The sequence below is a fragment of the Pelodiscus sinensis genome, chromosome 4 (assembly GCF_049634645.1).
Source record: "Pelodiscus sinensis isolate JC-2024 chromosome 4, ASM4963464v1, whole genome shotgun sequence".
Taxonomy (NCBI): domain Eukaryota; kingdom Metazoa; phylum Chordata; order Testudines; family Trionychidae; genus Pelodiscus; species Pelodiscus sinensis.
Window position 1 is genome coordinate 74,481,923 of NC_134714.1, and position 10,406 is coordinate 74,492,328.

The following is a 10,406-nucleotide window of genomic DNA, read 5'->3' on the forward strand; positions in this document are numbered from 1 at the left end:
TATCTTCCAACAAAAACATGCCTCAAAGGGAATGAACAAAACAGGACAATCCATCAAGTGAACCTTTCATCCAGTCTCACCATCTGGCAGTCAGCAATTTAGGGCAACCCAGTGCATATGATTGCATCCCTGATGATCTTGGCTAAGTTATTGATAGACCTATCCTTCATGAATTTAGCAAATTATTTTTTGAATCCAGTTGTAGGTGTGGCCTTCACAACATTCCCAGGCAACCAATTCCACAAGTAGGCGAGGAGTTGTGTGAAATTTCTTTTTGTGCCTAGTTCATTGGGTGGCTCCTGGTTCTTGTGTTATATGAAAATGTAAACTAGGTGTGGGGAACTACCGTATTTTAGCGACTATAACCCGCGGGTTATATTCGTTTTTACAAACCCCGCACTCCCTGCAGTGTATACTCTGGTGCGGAGTATACATTTTTTTTTAACTCACCTGGTGGTAAGCACTCCCCTGCCCCTTCCCCCACTGCATAGCCGCCAGCCTCCGGGTGGGGGAGCGCTCATCTCCCAGTTCCTGCGCAGGAGCGCTCCCCCTGCCCCTTCCTGTGGCTGTGCAGGAACCAGGAGATGAGCATTCCCCCACCCAGAGGCTGGAGGCTGCACAGCCACAGGAAGGGGCAGGGGAGCACTCTCATTCCCCTGCCTGGAGGTTGTGCGGCTGCGTGGGACTCAGGGGGTAAGTGCTCCCCCACCCGGAGGTTGTGCAGCTACACAGGAACCAGGCGAAGTGAGTGCCCCCCCCCGACCTGTAGAAGCCCTCCCTCCCCCACACAGTTTGACGTGCGCGGGCTATACAAGATTTTTTTTACTCAAACTGCAAAAACCATGGGGTATATTCAGGTGCGAGGTATATTCACTAAAAGACAGTAATAGCACAGGTCTCATCTGCCCTGCTTAATTTAATCTGGTCCATGGCAAGCCTCTGCGGCAGGCTGAAATCCCAAAACCTGGCACCTATGCCCCAAGAGCTGGAGCTGTGAGGGCTGGCTCACCCTCCTGCGGGGGGTGGGGTGAGCTAGGGTTGTCAGGTCATTAAAGCCCCTCTTTCCCCTTGAACCACTCATTTCTGGCTCAGCCTTGTCTCCCCCTCATCCCCCCAAGCACAGAGCTATAGCCACAAACAATAGCTTACCCCACAGTGGGGGTAGAGGGGCCTCCCTGCTCCCCCAAAGGGCTGTGTATAGCCCTCAATTTATTTTTTTCTGTGGGTCAAGGGCCCTGATAGAAAAAAGTTCCCCACCTCCGGTGTAAATAATACTTCCTTATTCCACGTTTTCCGCAACAGTCATTTTATAGATTTCTACCATATTCTCTCTTAGCTGTTTTCCTAGTGGTTCCTAATAGATTGCTAGCTTTTTCAATTGCCACTGCACATTGAGAGTCCAGAGAACTATCCACAATAACACCAGCCAAGAAAGAGATCTTGGCTTCAGCTAATTTAGACTATCGTTTTATGTGTATAATTTGGATTATGTTTTCCAATGTGCATTACTTTGCATTTATCGTCATTGACTTTCATCTGCCATTTTGTTTGTTCACCCAGTTTTGAGAGAGTTCTTTGGAACTTTTTGCTCTTTGCTTTGGATTAATCTATTTTGAATAATTTTGCATTATCTGCAAATTGTTCACTCCCTTTTCCAGATCATTTACAAATATGATAAATAGCACTGGCTGCAGTACAGATCCGTAGGTCTCATAATTATCTACATCTCTCTCCATTCTGAAAACTGACCCCTTATTTCTACCCATGGTTTTCTCTTTTACTCAGTTACTGATCCACAAGAAGACCTTCCTTCTTATTGCATGAGTCTTTGGTGAAAGACCTTGGCAAAGGCCTCCTGAAAGTCCCAAATACACTATATCTATTGAATCACCTTTGTTGAAGTTCATTGACCACCTCAGAGAATTCTAATAAGTCACTGAAGCATGATTATTTTTCAAAAGCTGTGTTGACTCTTCTCCAACAAATTATGATAATCTATATATTTACTAATTCTGTTCACTATATTTCTACCAGTTTGCCTGGTACTGAAGTTAGTCATCGACCTATAAATGCCAGGACCATCTCTGAAGCTCTGTTTAAAAATTGGCACCATATTAGTTATCTTCCAGTCATATGGTTCAGAAACTGATTTAAGTGATATGTTTACATGCCACAGTTGGTAATTCTGTGATTTTATTGTTCTTTCAAAAGTCTCGAGTAAATACTATCTAGGCTAGGTGACTTATTACTGTTTATTCCAAAACCACCTCTATTGACTCATTTATTTGGGACATATCCTCAGATTGGTCACTTAAAAACATTGGCTCGTGTGGGAATCCTCTCGTCCTCTGCAGGAAAGATGATGCAAAGAATTCACTTAGCTTCTCCACACTAGCCTTGTCTTTCTTTAGCACCCTGATCATTCAGTAGCACCACTGACTGACTGTTTACTCTCATGGCTGTTTGTGTTGTCCACATGGAATCACACTTTTATTAGTATCTTAGCATCACAAGATGTGAAGGGGAATTACAGGACTGACATTCTTCTGCAAATGCATTCTTTTTGCACCTGCCAGTTCAGAAGCCATAAGTCACATTAAGAATAAAAAAAATGAATTGGAAGTGCTGCTCTTGAAGTCCCTGATTTAATTTACACCTCTCTCTAGTCTCCAGAGAAGACCAGAAAATTAATTTCCTAAACCAGTCAACTTAAAGCTTCACTCCTCTCAGCCTTACTACTGTAATAGGTGATGAGCTTTGGTCTGGCCCACGAAAGCTCATCACCTATTAAACCATCTTGTTAGTCTTTAAAGTGCTACATAGTTTTTCCTTTTGTTTTTGCAAGATCAGATTAACCAGGCTACCTCTCTATTACTAGTCTTACTACTGACATCCAGCACCAATTCCTCATAGTCATCTTGCTTTATCATCTTTCAGCTCCTGGTTTTGTGAGTTGTTTTGCGCCACAAATGCTTCACATTTATAATGGAAAATATTTAATGTCATTTAATGCTCTCGCCACCTGACAATTGCTTAGATGAGGGTTGACTCTTCAGGACTCCCCATCTTGCCCTTCTGACCTGTTTTTGTTTGGGAATAGAAGAAATTCTTCTTCGAGTGGTTGCTCATGTCCATTCGAAGTAGGTGTGCGCACCTCGTCTTCCAGAGCGTTTTCCCTAGCAGTACCTGTAGCGCCGGCGGGGTGCCCCCTGGAGTGGCGCCGCCATGGTGGGGCATAAGTACTCCTGCCGGCGTTGCCCCACCTCAGTTTCTTCTTACTGCCGTGATGGTCGTTGGAGCGTCTCTATCTCTCTTAGGGTATGTCTACACTACCCTGCTAGTTCGAACTAGCGGGGTAATGTATGCATACCGAACATGCAAATGAAGCCCGGGATTTGAATTTCCTGGGCTTTATTTGCATAAGCCGGCTGGCGCCATTTTTAAATGCCGGCTTGTTCGAACCCCGTGCCGCGCGGCTACACGTGGCACGGGCTAGCTAGTTCGAACTAGCTAGCCATTCCGAACTATCTGTACGCCTCGTGGAACGTTCCATGAGGCGTACAGATAGTTCGGAATGGCTAGCTAGTTCGAACTAGCTAGCCCGTGCCGCGTGTAGCCGCGTGGCACGGGGTTCGAACAAGCCGGCATTTAAAAATGGCGCCGGCCGGCTTATGCAAATAAAGCCCAGGAAATTCAAATCCCGGGCTTCATTTGCACGTTCGGTATGCATACATTATCCCGCTAGTTCGAACTAGCAGGGTAGTGTAGACATACCCTTAGTTAGTTAATGGTTCCCGTTCTTCTACCTTGATTGTAAATAGTTCTCTTAGTTAGATAGTTAGGTTCTTTGTTTTCTCTCTCCCCTCGGGGGTGAGGAATGCCAGGGCCGCCGGGCTTTAAGGCGTGCGCTGCCTGCGGGAAGTTTATGCCCAGAGGCGACCCATACGACAGTTGTCTGAAGTGTCTGGGTGAGAGCCATCTCGCAGTCGCCTGTAAGATCTGCAAGTCTTTTAAGCCACGCACGAAGAGGGAGAGAGTTTCCCGCCTAAAACTTCTCCTCATGGAGACGGCATTACAGCCGGTGCCATCGGAGCATCCTACGGTGCGCAGTGCACCGGCATCTACACGCGATGTTCCTCCTTGGCACCATGCGTCTGCATCGAGATCCCGGCACTGGTCTCACTCTCCGGCGTCCAAGAGGGTGAAAAAGTCCCGTGGACAATCCCCTTCAAAAAAGACCACATCGGTCGGGTACCGCAGTGCCGGCTCACCGGTGCGCACATCGACTGCGGTGCGCCACAGTTGACGAGAAGGTCTCGATAGTCCAGGGCGCCTGCCTTCTCACCGCCCATCCACGCCGGACACATTCGAAGCGGCGCAGGACCTTATTAGCCTTACCACCTCCCCCCCGTTATCAGTTGAGGCGGAGGGGTCGAGGTCACCCTCGCCAGAGGCTGAGTTGGCCATGGCTTCGCCTCCGCATGACCCTGGCCGGCATGCTCGAGCGCCTTATGCGTCGGGACCATCCTATGTGGGACTAGTACCGACTGCCTCAACAGCGACACAACTTTCGACACCAGGTCGCCAGTCTCACTCAACTTCGAGCCATGCCCGACCCTCAGTGGTGCTGGTCTCTCTCCCAGCCCCTCATTTGGCGGCACCAGTACCGTAGTCTCTCAGCCATGTGGCATCCACTGCGGTACCACTGTCTTCCACGGCATCTAGCCTCCTGGAACCCGCGTCCACCTCCACACCGTCGCAAGCACCGGCACCGACCACGTGGACCTTGCCGGTGCCCCAGTCGACAGTTGCATCAGGACACTCGGCACCAAGCCTGAGTGGTTCAGCGGCTCCCCCAACGCAGTGTCTGGTACCGGGCCTAGGTCCCCCAGTACCGTGCGCAAAAACTCTCTCAGCACCAGGCCTGAGCACTCCGGTGCCGCAACTGCTGGAGTCGACTCTCTCGGCACCGGGCCTGGGCACCCCAGTGCCGCAACACGTCCGCCCCCGCCATATCCATGCCAGCAAGCCGGAGTCCATGGCCAGGTTTGCCCCGCACCCTTCCTCGGCTCCGCCCTGGCCGGAGTCTGACTACTCATCAGATTCGGACGCCACCTCCATCCGTTCAGGGTCCTCTGGAGCATCCTTGACCCATAGATCCCGTTCTTGACATCGGCGGGACCATTCGCTGGCGCAGCAAACCTGGCCCCCGCATCCACAGTGGCCTTTTTGGACGCCATGGGCTTATCATCAATGGCAGGGACCAGTGCCTCCTTCTTTGGTGTCAGAGGCTTCGGGTCGCCGATCGCAGCCCTCGGCGTCGCTGTCCCGCCCTCCCCCCTCCCCACATGGGGCACCGCAGCCCGACCTGGCAGCAGAGGCCCCGGTGCCGGAGCCAGGCCCGCAGCCGGTGCAATATGCTCCACCGGCACCACAGTCGGCACCGACCATAGACCCGGCACCGATGCAGGAGTCATCCTCATCGTCGTCTCCTGATGAGGCCCTGGCAGACCTGGCACCGAGTCTGCCTACTATGGATGCCCGTACGCGTCAAGAGTTGCTTCGTCGCCTGGCATTCAATCTGGGCATCCCGGTGGAACCTGTCGTAGAGGATACAGATCCAATGGTGGACATCCTTGCCAATGATGCACCCGCATGTTTGGCTTTGCCGCTGAACAAAACGGTGGCCAAGATTACTAATGCCCTGTGGCAGACGCCGGCGACCTTGACCCCTACCTTAAAAGGGGTCGAGAGGTGCTATTATGTTCCACAGATAGGGCATGAACATCTGTATTCGCAGCCCATCCCGGGATCCTTGGTTGTTCAGGCTGCGGCTCAAAAGGAAAGGCTGCCCCAGCCGGGACCTTCTCCTAAGGCAAGAGAGCCTAAGCGCCTGGATTTGATGGGCCGTAAGGTTTACGCCACAGGTGCGGTGCAACTTCGCATTGCAAACCAACAGGCGATGTTGAGCCGGTACGCCTTCAACACTTGGCAGGCTGTGGAGAAATTCAGGGACAGGCTTCCGGCTGAAGACCGTCAGGAGTTCGCGGCCATCGCTTCGGAGGGGAAACTTATTGCCCGGACAGCTCTCCAGGCGTCCCTGGACACAGTTGACTTGGCAGCCTGTGCTATGGCATCTGGGGTTGTCATGCGCCGTGGTGCCTGGCTGCAAGTCTCCGGGATTCTCCCCGACGTCCAGAATATTATCCAGGACTTGCCCTTTGATGGCAAAACTTCGTTCTCGGAGCACACCAATTCTAGGCTCCATACGCTAAAGGACACAAGGTCCACTCTTAAGTCCTTGGGCATTCACACGCCTGCCCCTTAGCGTCGCCAGCTGCCCTATAGGCAACAGGGGAGGGCGCAGCCCCAGGTCCCCCGTGGGGATTACTGGAGGTGCCGCTCCCGGGCCTCCGGTGGAGGTTCCGGGGCAGTTGCGCATCCCCCAGGCGCCAGGGGTCACCATCGTCACCCCAGGTCAGACAGCCAGCGGGGAGGACCCCACAGCCCTTCCCATCAGACCAAGCCCCAATTCAGACGCGCTGATAGAGAGTTGTGCACCAGTCTCCTACCCTGGCCCCCCGTTTGGGGCCAGGTTATCCCATTTTGCCCATGCTTGGGCACTAATCACAATAGACGCCTGGGTGTTAACTATAGTAAATGGAGGCTATACCATTCCCTTCTTGGGCCGGCTGCCTTCCAATCCCCCTTCCCCGTCCCTCTTCAGGGACACCCCTCTCGAACACATCCTGCGTCAGGAGGTGTCCGTGCTCCTCGCAAAGGGAGCAATAGAGGAGGTCCCTCCACACCTGCGGGGAGGGGTATTCTATTCCCAATATTTTGTTGTCCCCAAACCAAAAGGAGGCGTCCATCCCATCGTGGACCTCAGGGATCTGAACAAGGCGGTCGTAAAACACAAGTTCAGAATGGTAACCTTAGCCTCAGTCATTCCAGTGCTACAGTTAGGAGACTGGTATGCAACTCTCGATCTCAAGGACGCGTACTTCCACGTGGCGATCAGAACCAGCCACAGGAGGTTTCTCAGGTTTATTGTTGGCCAACACCATTTTCAGTTTACGGTGCTCCCTTTCGGCCTGTCAACGGCACCCAGAGTGTTCACCAAGTGCATGGCAGCGGTTGCGGCGTTTCTTCGCAAACAAGGGGTGCACATGTTCCCGTACCTCAACATTTGGCTAATCCGAGGTCGCTCTTACGAGCAGGTAAAGGCTCACGTGTCACTCACAAAGGCCCTCTTCCTAAAGCTCGGGCTCATGCTGAACGAGGAAAAGTCATCCCTGACCCCCTCTCAGAATCTCGAATTCGTCGGTGCCCTCAACGCAAGGGTAACAAGAGTTTTCCTCCCCAGGAACAGGTTCCTCTCCATAGTGGAGCTGATTTCTGGGTTAACCCGGTCCCCTATCAAGACCCCTCGGGTCTGCTCGAGGCTCCTGGGCCATATGGCTGCATGCACATACACAGTACACCACGCCAGAATGAGAATGAGACCTCTGCAGGCTTGGTTGGCAAATGCCTTCAGTCAGTCCTGGGGTCTTTGGGACTCGATCCTCACAGTGCCCCCAGAGGTCCTAGCCTCCCTACAGTGGTGGACCCAGGAGGCTGTGGTGTGCAGTGGGGTTCCTTTCAATGCCCCTCCCCCCTCCCTTACACTAGTCACAGATGCCTCCAACCTGGGCTGGGGAGCACACCTGGGGCAGCACAGGACTCAGGGTCTGTGGTCCCCCACAGAATGGACCCTCCATAGAAACATCCAGGAGATGCGAGCGGTGAGAAGAGCCTGCGAATCCTTCCTGCCAAGGCTTTCTCACCACTCGATCCTGGTTCGTTTAGACAATACAGAGGCTGTCTTCTACCTCAACAAGCAGGGGGGAGCTTGGTCACCTCCCCTCTGCCAAGAGGCCCTGTTCCTTTGGCACCTGTGTGTGAAACACGACATTACACCACAGGCGGAGTACCTCCCGGGCTACAGGAATCTGCTAGCAGACTCTCTGAGCAGATCCTTCAGAGCCCACGAGTGGTCACTCAAGGACTCAGTCCTGTGCCAGGTTTTCTGCAGGTGGGGTTATCCCCTCCTAGACCTGTTCGCCTCAGCACACAATGCGAAGTGCCGGAACTACTGTTCCTTGCTGGGGCTGGGGAAACACTCCTTGGGGGATGCCCTAATAGCCATGTGGCCAAAGGGCATTCTTTGCGCTTTTCCCCCGTTCCAATTTCCAGGGTGTTGACCGGGGCAAGGGCCTTTCAGTCCACAATCATCCTTATAGCCCCCAGGTGGCCCAGACAGTTCTGGTTTCCCATCTTGGTGGACATGTTCACCAAGGATCCCATAGCGCTCTCTCAGCCCGGGACCTTCTAACTCAACCCTGGGACGGGGGGGACCATGGTTCACCCAAATCTCAGGTCTCTTCACCTAACGGCCTGGTTTATCCATGGCTGAACCAACCGGAAAGGGAATGTTCCCAAGAGGTTCAGATGGTGCTCCTCAGTAGTAGGAAGCCCTCTACCAGACGGTTGTACGCTGCCAAGTGGCGGCACTTCTCGTCTTGGGCATCCCGAAGAGGAGTGCACCCATCCTCTGCCCCGTCCCGACTATCTTAGACTATCTTTTTGAGCTTCGGTCTAACGGCCTCTCTTTTTCCTCTATTAAAGTCCATGTGGCATCTCTCTCCGCCTTCCAAGTGGGTACGGCAGGAGTTTCTCTTTTCTCTGACCCGGTGGTTAAAAGATTCCTTACCAGTCTGGAAAAACTGTATCCCTCAGTGAGGGCCCCACTTCCCGCCTGGGACCTCAACGTGGTCTTACGCAGGTTTATGTCCCCCACCTTTGAGCCATTGGCTACGTGTTCCCTGAAGCACCTCTCGTGGAAGGTTGCTTTCATTGTGGCCATCACGTCAGCTCGTAGGGTTTCCGAACTGAGGGCGTTGACTATAGATCCGCCTTACCTTGTGTTTTCAAATAGTAATGTGAGGCTCCGCCCTCACCCGGCCTTTCTCCTGAAAGTGGTGTCACCGTTCCACCTGTCCCAGGAAATTTATCTCCTGGTCTTCTTCCCGAAGCCCCACGCCTCCCCCAAGGAGCAGGTGCTCCATTCCCTGGACGCTACGTGAGCACTAGCGTTCTACATTGATAGGACCAAGCCCTTTCGCAGATCCCAACAGTTGTTCATTGCTTTTGGGGACAGGGTGAAAGGGTTACCTATTTTGACAACGAGGGTCGCTGAATGTATCAAGGAATGTTATCAACTGGCTGGCAAGACCCCACCCAGGGTTACAGCACACTCTACCAGGGCACAGGCGTCCTCGGTAGCGTTCGGGGCTCAGATACCAATTACAGAAATTTGCAGGGCGGCCACATGGTCGTCCCTCCATACCTTTACAGCGTACTACGCGCTAGCACAACAGGCCAGGGAGGACGCAGGGGTGGGCTCTGCTGTCCTGAACTCTGTGGTGTAAATATGTTGAATTATCACTGTTATTGGCTCATGTTTTCTTTGTGTTTACCTGTTTGAATACATCTGTTGCGTTTATTCACCTTTCCTATGACTCTTGTGGTCTGACTGCTCCGACCCCTCCTCTGTATGTGGGGTTGGCTTGAAAGTCACCTACTTCGAATGGACATGAGCAACCACTCGAAGAAGAAAAGAACGGTTACTTACCTGTAACTGTTGTTCTTCGAGATGTGTTGCTCATATCCATTCGACACCCACCCTACCTCACCTTCGTCGGAGTGTCCGGCAAGAAGGAACTGAGGTGGGGCAGTGCTGGCAGGGGTACTTATGCCCCGTCATGGCGGCGCCACTCCAGGGGGAGCCCCGCCAGCGCTACAGATACTGCTAGGGAAAATGTTCCAGAAGACGCGGTGCACACACCTACTTCAAATGGACATGAGCAACACATCTCGAAGAACAATAGCTACAGGTAAGTAACCGCTCTTTTCCTCCAGGAGCTTCTTGCTAAACTTCTTGGTTTTGCCTGTGTTCACTGTTTAATGGCTTGCTGCAGGGCATCCTGTCAGTGTCAGAAAGATTGGCTTTTAAGGAAGGTAAGTGATTACAGGGCCAAAGATGGAAATGCAAGGTCTTTTCTCTAACTTTCTATGATTCTCTAAGCTAGGGATGGGCAATAATTTTCACAGGGGGCCACAATGAATTTTGGTACATAATCATGGGTTGGTTCTGCCTCCCCCACCCCTGTGCACACACACACAGGGGCAAGACCTTGAGTGGAAGGGGTGGGGACAGGGCTACAGAGAGAGAGAGAGAGTGTGAGTGTGTGAAAGGGGCACAGCAACAGACTGACACTGAGTGTGTGTGACACAGACTGTGCGTTGCTACTGCTGGGTATGTTTCTGAGAGAAGCCACACTCTTTTCTCTTTAAGACAAGAAAAG